The 16,574-nt window shown below is 38.1% G+C and overlaps 1 protein-coding gene across 2 annotated transcripts in view; it reads left to right on the top strand.

Moving 5' to 3' along the window:
- PLCB1 (phospholipase C beta 1) overlaps positions 1-16,574 on the top strand; it is an 827,705-nt gene that overhangs the window by 581,905 nt on the left and 229,226 nt on the right. The gene's annotated exons all lie outside the window — the stretch shown is intronic.

Below are 16,574 nucleotides of genomic sequence, written 5' to 3' on the forward strand. Positions count from 1 at the left end.
TTTAATCATTTGTTTTGTTTTAAAATTTCCCCATGGCTGAATGCATCTTCCTTCAGACAGGAAATTCACTATCTTAAAAATTACCCTTTTGGTTCTCTTTCTAGTTCTATGACATGACCCACAGATATTTCTAAATCACTGAAACTGAAGAGACTATTCAATCCATTAGAACCCTATCTTTTTCTAGCTTACACTATTGAATTTTTCCACTTGAAAAAATATTTAAACTTTGTCCTTCTGTGCTTAAAAAAATTCGTGTTTATAGGGGGAAAAAGCTGGTATCAGATAGATGAACTAAATTGCCTGAAAGTTATTGAGATATTTATTTCTTTGATTCTGGAGAAAAGACTTGCAAAAATAAGATCATGAAAATTCAGTTTCAGGGAGTTTCTAATTGTATTAGTATGTGGCATCATTGTCTCTGAACTGGATCATCAGTTCTTCCTTTATCACTAGTGACCAAGCCTATCTGGACTGAAATTCCTTCACTGAGAAAATTAGTATGTTATTACTGATGTTATTCTAAATTGCCTAGATATTGTCCAACTTGGACAATATTCCATAGGGAGTAAAGAAAATAGAGTGCAATTAAATAATTATTAAGATATTAAGAAGAAATAGATTGCCTGTTAATGTGCAAGTAATTCATAAGTAACAGACAGCTCTGGCAAGCTTATGGTCATTAATAAGAATAGTTATCATAAAAGTAGATTAAAAAGTTTTTTTTAACATATTGCATTTTTTCTGGAACTAGTCCTCTAAATGAGAATTGGAAGTATTTATTAATATCAAAGTAATATCTTATCATTAATTCTATTCTACATGTTATTAGTTGAGAATTTAGAGATTATTTACTTTCATTTTTAGTTTTATTATTTTACATATCTTCATTTTAGTCTAAGTTTCTTTGTCAGGCACTTTGCCTTTGTTGTAGCATCATTCTTATCGGTGCCGACATCAAAGGAAACAACTGGCCCAACAGCACATGTTGGTGTTGCCAGGCCAGCCCTCCAACCTCCTCAGATCTGATGCTCTTTCTTCCCTGGTGCCTTAGAGTTGGGATTTCTCCTTATCATTAAACCAGAGACTCCGTGGAAATTTCTCATGGATAGCTTGACAGTTCCCTTCTGAAATCCAAATTTCGCCAAAAATAACTAACAGGGTTTTAACAAGTCCAACAAGACTTCTAAAAACAGCCCATGATACCAGGAAACCAAAAAGCTTTTGTGAAACCAATGAAGCACTTCAGAATCTAAACTGTGCCCTTTTCTCATCCCCTCACACCGCATTGCTGATGGTCCATGCTTCATCTAGTGTGTGACACCCCCATACATGACTCGGACAAAGTAGAGGATACCAAGGAAAATATTCTAATAGGTTATTGTAAAACTCTGTCATCCTGGAAGAACCAATTTTGATTCTAATGGAGACTAAGATTAGACTCTTGCAGATGCAAGAGTGTTTCGTGCCATTTTGCAGCCATACTGGATATAAATTCCATAATCATGCAGACATATATAATTCAGGTATATTTATACAGCAATGCTGGGGACCTACCTGGTGGTCCAGTAGTTAAGACTCCATGCTTCCACTGCAGGGGACTTGTGTTCAATCCCTGATCAGGGAACTAAGATCTCACAAAACAAAACCAATAAATAAATAAATAAAATTTAAGAAATAAAATAGCAATTTAATTTATTTTTCTCAACTTTACTTTTTCTACACCTTAATATGGTAATTGATTGTGAAGTCTCCATGTCAGCCTTCATGTGATTTTTTTTAACCACAGTATTTCTCAATCCAAAAACTTCAGTACAAAGATGAACTTGTAATGTCTCACACCAAGTCATTTTGTTTGCTGCTTTGGCTCTGTTTATGTGAACAACAAAGATTAGAGAAGATTGTTTTGCTTTTCTAGCAACTGTTGTAACATTGTCAAAAGGATAACAGTTTTGAAATATGTGTTTGTAGGAATAAGAAATCATTGGATTTAGACCTCAATTTTTTAGTAACCAAGACTTTGAGATATTTTTTCAAAATTTTTTCAAAGTTTTATTTGACTCTGCTGTTCATGTTATTTGATGTTTGACTTTTAACATATTTTTAGGAACTCCTTTATATGTCCAACAAAGTACAATTTAGTAGAGTATTTATTATATGACTTCATTGATTGATATGCAAGGAAATTAGCTTTCATTTATTATGTGACTTTCAAAATAATACATTATCATTTTGCAAAGAAGGTAGCCAAGTCTTTGAGATCAAATGACTTACTTAAGATCTCATACCAAGATACTCTTCCAAAAAGCAGTTTTTAATTTTCAGTCCATGAGCTAGTATCTTTTTTTTTAATTAATTTATTTTTTATTGAAGGATAATTACTTCACAGAATTTTGCTGTTTTCTGTAAAACCTCAGCATGAATCAGCCACAGGTATACATATCCCCTCCCTTTTGAACCTCCCTCCCATCTCCCTCCCCATCCCACCCCTCTACGTTGATACAGAGCCCCTGTTTGAGTTTCCTGAGACACACAGCAAATTCCCCTTGGCTCTCTATTTTACATATGGTAATGTAAGTTTCCACTTTAATCAATAAACACCTAAGAAAATAAGTAGTGAAGTTTCATATTATATTTTTTTCTATTGTACTTTACATTTTGCCTAGTTCTTCAAATGTGTTGAAGCATTAATTAAAATGACCCCCCAAACTCAGTCTCATTAATCTGAGAAAAGCACTTCCATATTGCCTATATTTGATATAAAATGATGGGAATAAGATACATACAGAATATACAATGCATGCATGCTAAGTTTGTTCAGTCGTGTCCGACTCTGTGATCCTGTGGACTGCAAACCCATCAGGCTCCTCTGGCTGTGGGCTTCTCCAAGCAAGAATACTGGAGTGGGCTGCCATACCCTCCTTCCAGGGGATTTTTCCAACCCAGCGATCAAACCCACATCTCCTGCAAATCTTGCATTGGCAGGTGGGTTCTTTACCACTAGCACCACCTGAGAAGCCAGAAAATACATATGTAATAACAAAAATACACTTATACTCTCTGATATCAAGAAATGTATTTTAAAGTTAGGTGTAAAACAAAGAGACAACACACAAACTTGACATATGCTAATGTTTAATATAATGTGCATTTTATATAATTTCAACATAGAAGGTAATTTTCATTTAAATGAAAACTTTTGAATGTAGCTAAAAGCCTAGCGGCTCAGGCTGAGCACGGTAAGCTGACTGACGGCACAGCGCCTGGAAGCATGGAGTGAAGGCCCGGAAGAGCTGACTGTCGGTGACGCTCTGTGGGGCTGCTCTCATCAGTGGTCCACATCCCACGGGGGAGTCTCTGTCTCTCTACATATGCACTGGTTATAGCTAATTGGAAGGTTTCTGGCTCTCTAAAGCCAAATGTTCATGTGTTTGAGTTGCACAGAGTTGTGATCTTGTTGCAGAAGCTGCTGTTCTCAAGGGAGTTAGATTTATTTTTACAATTTAAAATCACACACTAAAAAGTTCATGTGGCCCCAAGTCAGCAAATGTTTCTTCCTTACCATATTGTTTGTGCTTTAGGCCTAACTGTGCTTAACAATGACCCCTGCCTCTATTGAACAGTCATGAATGTAATTTTTTTTATCACTTAAACTCTTTAAAAGGAAGGCAGTGAGTAAAATTCACATGAAAAATGAAATATTTGTATTGATGCCTTAGGTACCAGACTACAGACCTCTAGATTCAGCAGTTACGTCTGTGAAAGAAGACCAAATACTGCATAAACTGCCAAACCAAAAGAAAACAGTTGAATTTGTTCATACTTTTATTCTTCTGTGAAAAGCAGGTGCTCATAAGTATTTATTAAACAATTGAATTAATATAATAGATTATAATATTAGTAAATGTTTCAAGGTAATTTTCTTTTTTATTGTGTTCTTTCCCTTAAATTTTTACAAGGTGTGGCATATGAAAGCTTCGTTGCAATTTGTTGCAATTAAATTTTTTAAATACTGTGAATTAATAGTTTAATAGGTGAACTCAAAATGAATAATAGCAGAGCTATTTTGTGTTAAACCAAGCAAATAGAAGTTCAGGTATAGCAAGCACTTTTGTTCCAAATCCACCTACACTAATAATGATTTGCATCACTAGAAATAATACAATTGTATTTTCAATATCATTTTAAGAAACTCCTGCAAATGAACTTTATTGTGTCATTGTTATCAGCAGCAAGAAGCACTCAGAGTATGCTAGATTGGGCGCTGGATTTGGGAGTCTTGCAGCCTGTAGTATTAGGTGGAACTCCTTTAGTTGAAAAATGACAAACTAACTGAAACTGAAGCACAGAAAGGAATTGATGCATATAAGCATATATGCTTGTAATTGGTGCATAAAGGCAAAAAGCGAGGATGTTAATGACTTGCCACATAACTATATCCAGGGGCTCAAATGATGTCCTCAAGACCCGTGTTTCATCTCCCAATGACGTTCTCTGCACTGACTGTAAATCTTGGGCAGACTCTCCTGGCAAGAAAGCCACCAGCAGCTCCAGGCCTGCCGGTCTCAGTGTGCAGAAACTCCTCGTACTCACAGTTACATCAAAATACCAGAAACCAGAGCATGGCTTAAAAGCCACCCAGGACCACTCCTGAACTAGGATCCCCGTGGCCTGGAGGATGGAATATACCAATTGGACAAACATTGGTCGCATGACTCTCCCTAGAACCAATAAAGAGTCAGTTACCTAAACTACTTGGACTGAGAGTGGGAGAGAGGTGGTTCCCTGAAATTCAGCCTGGGTGTGTTACCTGGAAAAATGTGTTACCTGTTTTATCTAAAACAGCAGGTCTCACTAAAACTGGTCAGAAATCAACAACTTATCATCACTATTTATCCACCTTTGACTATTTCCACCCCCTAATTTGCTCATCTTGGGAAATACTCTGAGAGATTTACTGGAAGAATTAAATAAGTTGCTCATGGTAAGAAGGTTGCATATCTTAACTGTTGCCCATTGAACTCTTGTTGATCTGAACTAATGAAAAATAAGAATTAGTATTTATGCCAAATTACTTCAACACATTTATGGGTCTGAAAGTGAGATTCAGAGCACAGGGCAAGACTTTCCTGAAAGCTGCTGTGTCTTGGCTAACAGGTTTATTTAACTTATTGCAATTAATAATAAATTAGACTCACATGATGATGAAACCTGAAAAAATATGGCAAGTCGTTTCTGTGCAGAAATGTTCATTTCTGACTCAATAAATATTTTATCTATATTTTTATTAAAGTTGGATTATACTTATATTTTAAAGTATAAAGATTTATACTGGAATCTTACTATTTACTTTAACACTTAATTTTCCTACTAGAGTTTTAAAATTCATTATTTTCCCAGCACCATTTCTCTTTACTAAGTAGAAGTTATCAAAATGATGATTATTTTTATAAATGTGTATTAGGTATCCTCAAGAAGTCAAACATGCCATAATTTAAAAAAGAAGCTGGTGTTGTGTTATGGTTAAGCCAGGTAGGTGACTTTGACTTGTCTTGTTGAACTTCAGGTTCCTCATCTGTAAAATGGGATGGTACCAACACTAGTAAACATCAGTGCTTATCCCATATCCCTTGGCATTCATGGTTCCAATTTAGTCAACAGCATCTTCTGCAACTCTCCAGGTCTTTCTCTCAGCCCAACTACAGCCAGCCTACAAGTGCTCAGGACTTCATGTCCCCAGGAGTAAATTTCCCTCGGGAGGTAATACCTCTCTTCCTTGCCCACTGTGTGGGACAGTTGAATAAGTATTCTCCATATCCTCCCAAAGCTCTGAAGTAGGTTTGAACCCCAGATGCCAACAACTGTAACCTACTTTATAACATTCCCTTTATTAGCTGCCTTTTCTTCCCTTCTCATTTCTCCACTCCCCTAACTGTTAGTTCCTAGGTTACCTTCCACTATGTTCACTCAAATCCTTATCTCAAAGCCTACTTTTAGAAGAACCTAAACTAAGACAAACACTTTTCTACAAATGGCCTTAACAGAATCTAAGGTGAAAGATGGGTAAGGTTAGTGTGGCTGAACACTGAGAAGAAAAAGATAAATAAAGGGCTGTTCTCATGGCTCATCCCTTCTCACCTGTCACTAAGCTCTTAGCTATTATCATTCCTGAAGTCTTGGCTGGAAGCCTCAAAATCACGGGATCTCTTGTCTACAAGCAACTTATCCTTTTAGCCCCAACTCACAGGTCGTAGAAGAGGCAGCTAAGGAAGTGACAATGCTGAGAGTAGAACTGTATTTTCTGTGTCCCGGTGCAGAGTTCTCTGCACTGTACTCCACGTGGAGCCCTCTGTTAGGACTTGCTCAGAAAAGGCAGTGTCATTTGTTTAGAAGTTAGCAATCTGCATCCATGGCAGTAGTTTACAGATCACCGTTCACATAGCACAATTTTACTTGTGTCTGTTTCTTCTAACGATGGCTCACTCATTGGTCAATGTGTAAGAAAAATCTTTCGGTTTTTCCAACCAGTAGAAGCACTATTTGGTTGAGTTGCAGACCATGCATTGTAGCTGATGACAGCTGCCCTACTCCTGTTTCCTCTTCTGCTCCATTCCTTCCTCTGAAGGCACTTCTGCCAAACTCCAGGAGATTCAAGATGCTCAGTTTAAAACCACTCATCTGGAGGAGATATTGACTGGCCTAATGATCTGTCTCGCCATTAAGGTGGCATTCACTTAAATATTTTTATATGGATGATCTGTGTAGCAATACAAGAAATAAAAGAACAGAAATGAATGAACAGAATCAACTCAAGTAAGATAGGTTTTCTTCCCAAAAGACAAAGACAGATAAAAACTGTGTGATAAAGCCAGTTCTTTTCATGCCTTAAGTTACTATGCTGAGAAAGCTGCTGAAAAGCCACTCTAGTTATTTTACTGATTATGATCCCATTTAAATCCCACCTATTGACTTTCTAGCCTCTGTGGAAGGTCATAGAAGAATGACATTAGCTTCTGTGAGTATATTTCAAGTTCCTCTTACCTCTGTGTTTCATCTGTTCATAGACTTCTCTGAAATATTTGAGATTGGCAGAAATGAAAAAAAAATTTTTTTTCTAGAGAGCCATTATGAGTCCATTGTTTGTTAGTTCACTTGGTAACTTCCTTGGATTTCCTTTTTTGATTGCATTTCCTCATTTCCCAGGAGGCAGGAAGTGGGCTTGAGGAAGGCAAATGCCTGGTCCAGGAGTCCTGGTCTTTTTCTGTCAGTAACCTCAGTGTCTGCTAAGAATCACAACTCTAGCCAGAAAGCCACAACTGGGTTCATTCACAGCTGAGATGGCCTCTGTTCAGAAAACAACCAGTCTGGTTGTTTATATAATAAAAGACAAAAACAAATGCAAGTTTTAAGAGGTGGGGAAGGGAATTGGTAGCGTATTCCACACCAGTCTGCCAAGTCTTTTTAAAACCTCTTTCCCTTATCAGACTATGCCTTCCCAAGATGTGTTGCCATTGCATGTGAGAACTATTGGGACAAAGCAGATAATGGTGATTTTCCTCTAGATCTCTAGACCTCCCATCACAAAAAAGCACTGGCAGTCAGTATTATACAGTTTCCCTTCTCAGCAAGGGTAGGGATGGAGGCCAATGACTCAGAAGAAACAGCTTAGCAGTCGCACTGTGCTGTAGAAAAGCCTTGAAGCCACAGGCACCTGGCCCCAAAGTGTGCCAGAGCTGAGATGGGCTGATAGTTGATTTTATACCAAATAAGTGGGAAGGAAACTGAATGCAAAGGGAATCAACTGCATGGAAAATATATGATGACCACAAGGAAGCCAGATGAAGTGAGGTGTGGGCTGTCTACCCTAATGCTTAACAAAAAAGCTGAAATATATGCCATGGCAAGGGGTGAATTAATGTCAGGAAGCTGAGACTGACCAATAATTTCATTCATTCATTGTAGAGTTGGTAGAAGGCCTGTCTCTCCAAACCAGTGCCATCTGTAGGACTCCAGTTCCAGAAGCAAAATTACCTCCAGAGTAGGGATAGCACAATTTTAAGAGGAAGAAAACTGAGGATGTTTGACAAAAATCAAACTCCTCACCTAACACTCTACCTTACATGTAGAAAAGGAGCCTAAAATGCTTCTTATTCATGTTGCTACTTCTCTTTGTTTAGATTCTTCCAGAGGCTGACTCGGGGAGAACAATCGAAAGAGTTTATTTGACATGTGATCCCAGATAGCACAAACAGAGTAATTTAGGAAGTGAGAATGAGAAGAGTAGGCAGTCATTAATATTGCATCCTCATCTCAGTCCTGGGCAAAGCCAGTGTCCATCTTAACCAAGGAACATGACGTTCTGGTGGACGATCTAGAACATTTTGGTTTCCTTTGTTTTATTGTCAATGGGCTTCCCTGGTGACTCAGATGGTAAAGAATTTGCCTGCAATACAGGAGACCCAGGCTCGACTCCCGAGTCGGGAAGATCCCCTGGAGAAGGGAACAGCTACCCACTCCAGTGTTCTTGCCTGAAGAATCCTGTGGACGGAGGAACCTGGCAGGCTACAGTCCATGGGGTTGCAAAGAGTTGGACATGACTGACATCCACTGTGAAGGGTCTCCTCTGATGGAGCAGTGTGACGGAGCACTAATAAAATGTGATAGACTGGTTCCCTACCCTCTGTGAACCTCTAGCTTTAAATGATCAATCAGCCCTTACATAAATTTAGGAAAAAAAAAAAAAAAACACACACACACTTCAAACCCATGTTTAAGAATGTGGAGTTTTAATCTGGATTTTGTTCTTATCTAATCATGTCAACTTAAAAGAACTGTTTAATCTCACTCAAAGTTTATCTGTCCTGTTAAATAATAAAATGTCTTACCTAACATGTAGGTAGAACAGTGAGATGCAAAGAAATTGCAGATGTGGGAATACTTTGAAAAAAAGGAAAGTGCTAATTCAAAGTGAGGTGTTATTATTAAGAACTTTCATACAAACCACATTAACAAGTTCAACTGAATACAGGTAGAACTACATACAAGGGTACAGAAGCCATGACAACTGGGTCATGAGGTTGATCTGCAGAACACGTATCCATTTAGTGGGTATTATCATGTGGTATCTTGGGCCTGTATTTGTATATAGTTACGGTTATAGACAGAAGGAAATGGCAACCTGCTTCAGTATTCTTGCCTGGAGAATCCCATGGACAGGGGAGCATGGCAGGCTACAGTCCATGGGGTCACAAGAGTTGGACATGACTGAGCAACTCAAGAGAGAGAGAGCAGTTTTTGCCATCAAGATAGATTAAGAATGCATGACACTTTCCAGCCTAAGATAAAATAATAATGTGTGAAGAGATTTATAAGAGTATACTAACTCCAGGATTGGAAAGAAATGGATAAAATAGACAAAGAAGCCAGCAAAGTCCATATACTACATAAAAACACAGCTACTTGGCAAACATAATGGGAAAGTTTGTGCCTGAGAAAAGGTAATTAAAAAGGGAGCATTTAATAGATTATTTCTGAAATCAGGCAAGTAGATTTTGATGAGCCCTGTGATATTGAACCATCTGCACTTACTTTCTCCTAGCTGGTCTAGCAGAATATGCGTCACAGTCACAGCACTGAGAACCAATATGAGCCAAGGAGGTCACTTTTCAGGGCTCTGCTTGGAAGTGGTTTTAGGAGGTGCTAAGCCATTGGACCAGTAACTTTCCAACATGCTCTGGTATCATTACAGTAAGAGCAGGGATTGAATGATGATGAATGGATTTTCAACTGCCTATTCCCAGTGACATCCATGGACTCACATCCATGTGAGTGCCAGTTCCTGCCTAATTGACATTTGACTCAAAAAAGTGAGGCTGGTGGCCGCGCTAGCTGGCAGACATATTGTCCAGTTTGCCCATCTCAACTGTGTGATAACTCTATGAGGAGTCTTAGGCCATCTGTCTTCCAAAGCATAATTTGTAGAGATTTCTCTGTGCTTCCAACCTTGAAAGATAATATTTGCATGCAATTGGCTATTCCTTTTAAAAGGTAACCTGCATATTTTTTTTCAAAACCCACAAAGCAACATCACAGCTTCTGTTTAGCATGTCTGCTGTCCTTACCTTGACACATGTTTTTGTTGTGTTTTATTTTTCTTTCTAAGAGTTACACTCATGAGTGGGAGAATAAAAATGCTAGCGGGTGCCTCTAAATTACTTGCAGGGAATAGAATGTAAATTAAGTCTGGAAAAGAATTTTAGACCTTGATAGACAAAGCCAAATCAAAGAGCTAATCCTTCCTTATGCCTCTGCCAGATGGGTCATTTGTCCTGCCTGAGCCCAGCTTCTTTTAACAGAAAGATTAAAGTCACACGTTTTGGAGAGATAAGTAAATCATGGGGAAAAATGCTTCCTTGGTCACATTCGGGGCTATTTTTAGGACTAATCTGTGGTGCCCAGATTGAATTCAACTGCTACAGAGGCAGGGTTCTCTCCTTTTCATCATCCTTGTTTCTCATCCAGGCCAGTGCTGGGAAAGTTATGGAGATTAAATATCGTCAGTCACACTCACTACCATCTGCCTTTCTGTTGCCCTGGCACTGCCTCCAGCACTCACATTGAGTACCCCTGTGGCCTTGGAAAAGTTGCTAACCTCTCTGAGCCTCAGTTTGCTCAACTGAAAATGGGAATTAAAAAGTACCTCTCTTATAGGATTTCTGTGCCTGGCACATGATCGCTGCCCAGGTAATGCTAGCCCTTCCTGTTGGGATGATGATGATGGTGATGATTTTTTTATGCCTTTTTCCATTACTAGAGTATGTGCCCTACAGCAGGATAGCATAGTAGTTAATGGCATGGAACACGAAACCTGGCTTTGCATTCAAATCCCATTTTATCCACTTGTAAGCCATGTGGCCTTGAGCAAGCTACTTGCCTGGAGTTTCTCATTCATAAAATAATAAAAATAGTACCCACTTCATAGAGTTACTGTGAGTATGGAATGAATATTTGCTTATAGTAAACAGTATATGGGCTTCCCTGGTAGCTCAGATTGTAAAGAATCTGCTGGAAATGCAGGAGACCTGGGTTCAGTCCCTGGGTCAGGAAAATCCCCTGGGGAGGGGAATGGCAATCCAGTATTCTTGCCTGGAGAATTCCATGGACAGAGGAGGCTAGCCAAGTTACAAATCCATGGGGTCACAAAGATCTGGACACAACTAAGCGACTAAGCACACAAACAGTATATAAAGATTTGTTAAGTAATATGCAGGAGATAGACTAAATTCACTAAACTCTTCAAAAGCTGGTTCTCTTTTTCTTTACCATCTTGCTTGCATATATATAGTATATTTCCTTTCAAGTCAGAATACATTCTTTTTTTTAAGCTTTTTTTTTTTTTTTTTTTTTTTTTACATAGCCATATCTTCTTTCTTTGGCCCTCCACAGCATTATCATTGTTTTTTACTTTAGCACTGTGCCACTGTTGCCTTATGTCTGCTTTCAGGATGAACTCAGCAGCAGTCCCATGTTGCTGCTTTGATGCCATGATGAGATCATTTCCAAGGTAACCATCCCAGTAAAACACATACACTGAATGGGAAAGAGCCTGACTGGGAACTTTCAAAACAAGGCACCTTAGTAATGAATCATGAATTCTGTTTAGAGATTAGCTTACAACCATTCCCTTCTGTCCTTTTCCCTCCTGGTCAGAGAGCCCATGTAAAGTATCATGACTGAGTCTGGTGCTACGGACTTGCCATCAGCCTCCTCATCAGTTCAAGGAGGACCATCAGCTTTTGTTATCTAACCTCACTGAAAGTCACTTATATAAGCTTCTGGTTAGAAGGCAAGGGCCTATGGATTTTTTCTAATAAACTTCTTACTTGTGAATTTCAAAAGAAATTCTAGCAATGCTGAACAAAGAAGTTAGGAGGAGAAAGTATTAATAGAGCAGGTAACTTATGTCAGTGTCAGGCAGGACAGTCAACTCTTTCATTGTTTGAGGATTGACTTACTCTATTGTGAATTATTTTAATCCCCTGCTTCTATTTTCGTGGTTTTAGACATCTAATGCTGTCTTATTAGTGCTTCCACCAGGGGCTAGGCAGAGGGAAAGAATAAAGATAAAACTTTCCCTGTGGTCCAGTGGTTAAGACTCCATACTTCCAGTACAGGGGATGCAGGTTCAATCTCTGCTCTGGGAACTAGGTCACCGCCATGCCAAAGGGCCAAAAAATAAATAAAGTAAAATAAAACTCTTCTGCTTTTCCAGCTGCTGGGGAACATGAGGGCTTGGAAATTTCTGGAGCATCTCTGGGGAAAGGAGCCATAGGCTTCTCTCTTCAGGACTTGGGATATCCCCTAGATTTGTGGACAAGGAACCCAATAGAGTATCCTCAGAACCAAATAGAAAAGGTATTCTTTAGTTTTCCTTCTCCTCTGTCCCTCCATTCCCTGAGACAGTTGTAATGCTTTGTTGCTGCCTGTACTGGAGAAGGGTAAGAGGGTCTTAGAAGAAAGGAAATATCTCGCCTGTTAAATACTCCCACCTGATAAGTACCTGGGAGCTCAGGCTGCCTTTGTGACTGACATCCTACCTGGGAAAAGATACAGCATGGAAAATATGGCTGACAAATTATCCATACAATGCCATCTGTCGTGATATGAATCACTGCATACTTTTCACCAAAAATATATGAATTAAAGAAAACCAAGAAGATTCATCAAGAACCCCTGGCCAGGCAAAGCAGGTCTATGACAGAAAACCTTCAGTTTCTCTCATTTGATTTCTTTTTGCCTAAAAATAGTAGGATTAAAGAACAAAGCATATGAAATCTAACTTTTAAAACTTAATTAGCAAAATTTTGCAGTCTGGTGTAGTAGAAAAATCATGGGATATCAGGATAAATAGAATGGTCTAGACATATTCATATAATTAAATTCTCTCTTAAAACTACATGAAAATTGCATTAAAAGAGATATTTTAAGGCATAATTGAGCAAGGGTGGAAATAATAATAGGATGAGAGACAATAACCTCATAATTTTGGCAGCTACATGTAGGTTTATAGCTATGTCATATCTGAGAAAACTGATCATAGGTTACTGTGTGAGAGTTTGGGGACCAACCTAAGTTATTCTGTGAAAACCTTAAAAGTCTCAGAAATTGATCATGTTAATTTCCTCTGAAGTGGGTTTAGAGCCACAGTCTAAAATAAGGACAATCTGTTGACAGCTGTTTAAGGAATAATCAGAACTCCCCGAACTTGCCTGAAAAATTCCATAGACAGAGGAACCTCGCAGGCTACAGTCCATGGGGTCTCAAAGTGTCAGATGAAACTGAGCGACAAAGCATGCACCTGTGTGTGTGTGCACGGACACACGCACACATACACACACACACACACAACTCCCACCTGGGAGAAACTAAAGGTTCACTTATTGTAGACAAGAAAACAGAGGGTCTGGGGAAGACAAAGCCCCAGGTGAAAGCAGAGCTACCTATCATTTGAAAGCAAAGCAATATAAGGATCATGAACATACTGACTACCTTTTCCCACATTTGGCTACAGAAGGCTGGCATCCAGGCTTTTATTCTCCCTGCAAGTAATTAAACAGATTTCTAAGGACTTGATCAGCTCAAGAAAAAAGACATAAAGGTATTGACATTAGGGGTTACTCCAAAGAGAAGAAGACTGATGATCCCTCTACAATAATGCTTTATTAGCTCTCATACTTTTACGATTCACATTCAGATATATTGATGCTTTGAAAATTCCAATTAACTTTTTAGTCCACTAATTTGAAATATGCGCAATTAAAAATCACTAGATATACAAGGAAAACTTCCTTAAAAAGTAGAAGTAAGTAGGAATAAAACTACCTTGGGGAAAACAATGAATATGTAGTGAGAAGAAAACTCCAAGTATACATATATCATTAATATCCTTAGAATGATAATAGAATATATTGAGCCATTGGAAAAAATGGAATTTTTAAAGGAAATGTCGGAGAACATAAACTGACTTTTAGATATTAAATAGAGGGTAAAAGAAACTAAACACTCAAAGAAGAATTGGAATAAAGTTGTGGAAAGCTCCTAGAGAGTAAAGCAAGGAAATAATAAGAAAATTTGGAGGCAAATGTATAAAAATGTAAAATTTGATCAAATATTCCAGAAGAGAGAGAACAGAAATGAGTACAGAGATAATTTATAAAAATGTTCCAAATAGGAAAATAGCTTTCCAACTCTAAAGGCTCCAAGAATATCCAGCACAGGGGATAAACCAATAACAAAGTGCATCATTGTGAATTTTAAGAAACTGGGACTGAATAAGATATTTGAAATTTCCAGAGACAAACAAACAAGAAAACAGGGCATATATATTTTCACGATGATCAATCAATAAGTCTTTAAATCTCTTAATAGCCATACTAGAAGTTAAAAGACAATGAAGCAAATTTTCTGTCAAAAATCTAAAAGAAAATTTTCTCCAGCCTACAATATTATACCCAACTAAACTATCAGTAAAGGATGCAAAAGTCATGAAGTGATTTTTAAACATCTAAGACTCAAAAATTTTAAAAGCCAGAAACCCTTTCTCAGGAAGCTACTGACAAATGTGCTCACACTAAAATGAAAAGACTAACTATCAAGGAGTAAGACAAGGTCTATAAAAAATGAAAGAGATTCAACAAATAATAGAAGTGGGGGAAAAGTGACTAAAAATGAAACTGGGAGAACACTCATTGTGTTTGAACAAATTGCAAAGAGGTTTAGATAACTGTGTCTTCTTGATATAGAGTCTTAAGCTGAAATATCTTTTCTTAGATACCTGAAACAGGAAGTCAAGCTGGAAAGTTCTGTGGGAAGTCAGTTTCTAGAATTTAATAGGTAATGAGGGTCAGGACTTGAGAAAATGAGAAAACAAGTCCACAAAGCTCTTTAGATTGTTCCTCTCAGTTCTCCAGAGCTCCCTTTTCTGGACGCAGATCTTCCTATTCTTAATTGGTCCCAAGGTCCACAGGATGCTTCCAAGTTTAAAGAAGGCAATGGAATAGCTTGTTCCCCAGTATATATTTAGAGGCCTTGGCATGCACTTGTAAGTGCATGAAATGCATCCAGTTGAATGTCCTAGATTTACTGTAAGATATAAAAGCTTTTCTGGTTGTCCAGTGCTTAAAAATCTGCCTTCCTATGCAGAGGACACGGGTACAATCCCTCGTCCAGAAACTAGGATCCCACATACCATGGCTCAACTGAGCTCATGTGCCACAACTCTTGGGCCAGCACTCTACAGTCTGCAAGTCACAAATACTGAGCCTACACATTGCACCTACTGAAGCCTGTGCCCTAGAGCCTGCGCTCTGCAATGAGAAGCCACTGCTATTTAAAAAAAAAAAGCCTTACAGCTAAAGAATAGTTGTGCTCACTGAAAGTAGAGAAAGCCCTAGAGCAGCAACAAGAGCCTGTGCACCACGACAAGACCCAGCAGAGCCAAAAAAAAAAAACCACTTTTTAATTTTTATTTGCTTTTTGGTTTCTGCCAAACTTTTTTTTTATTATGTTTGTTCATTTATTTATATTAGTTGGAGGCTAATTATTTATAATATTGTAGTGGTTTTTGCCATACATTGATATGAATCAGCCATGGATGTACATGTGTTCCCCATCCTGAACCCCCCTCCCACCTCCCTCCCGATCCCATCCCTCTGGGTCATCCTAGTGCACCAACTCTGAGCACTTGTCTCATGCATCAAACCTGGACTGGCGATCTGTTTCACAATTGATAATATACATGTTTCAATGCTATTCTCTCAGATCATCCCACCTTCGCCTTCTCCCACAGAGTCCAAAAGTCTCTTCTAGACATCTATGACTCTTTTTCTGTCTTGTATAGAGGCTTATCATTACCATCTTTCTAAATTCATATATATGCATTAGTATACTATAATGGTGTTTTTCTTTTTGGCTTACTTCACTCTGTGTAATGGGCTCCAGTTTCATCCATCTCATTAGAACTGATTCAAATGTATTCTTTTTAATGGCTGAGTAATATTCCATTTTGTATATGTACCACAGCTTTCTTATACACTTTCTAACACCATACACAAAAATTAACTTAAAATGGATTAGAGATCTAAATGTAAGACCAGAAACTATAAAACTCCTAGAGGAGAACATAGGCAAAACACTTTCTGACATAAATCACAGCAAGATCCTCTATAACCCACATCCCAGAATATTGGAAATAAAAGCAAAAATAAACAAATGGAACCTAATGAAACTTAAAAGCTTTTGCACAACAAAGGAACTTATAAGCAAGGTGAAAACACAGCCTTTAGAATAGGAGAAAATAATAGCAAATGAAGCAACAGACAAAGAATTAATCTCAAAAATATACAAGCAACTCGTGCAGCTCAATTCCAGAAAAATAAACGACCCAATCAAAAAGTGGGCTAAAGAGCTAAATAGACATTTCTCCAAAGAAGACATACAGATGGCTAACAAACACATGAAAAGATGCTCAACATCACTCATTATCAGAGAAATGCAAATCAAATGAGGTACCATTT

The sequence above is a fragment of the Dama dama genome, chromosome 23 (genome assembly GCF_033118175.1).
Source record: "Dama dama isolate Ldn47 chromosome 23, ASM3311817v1, whole genome shotgun sequence".
Lineage (NCBI taxonomy): Eukaryota > Metazoa > Chordata > Mammalia > Artiodactyla > Cervidae > Dama > Dama dama.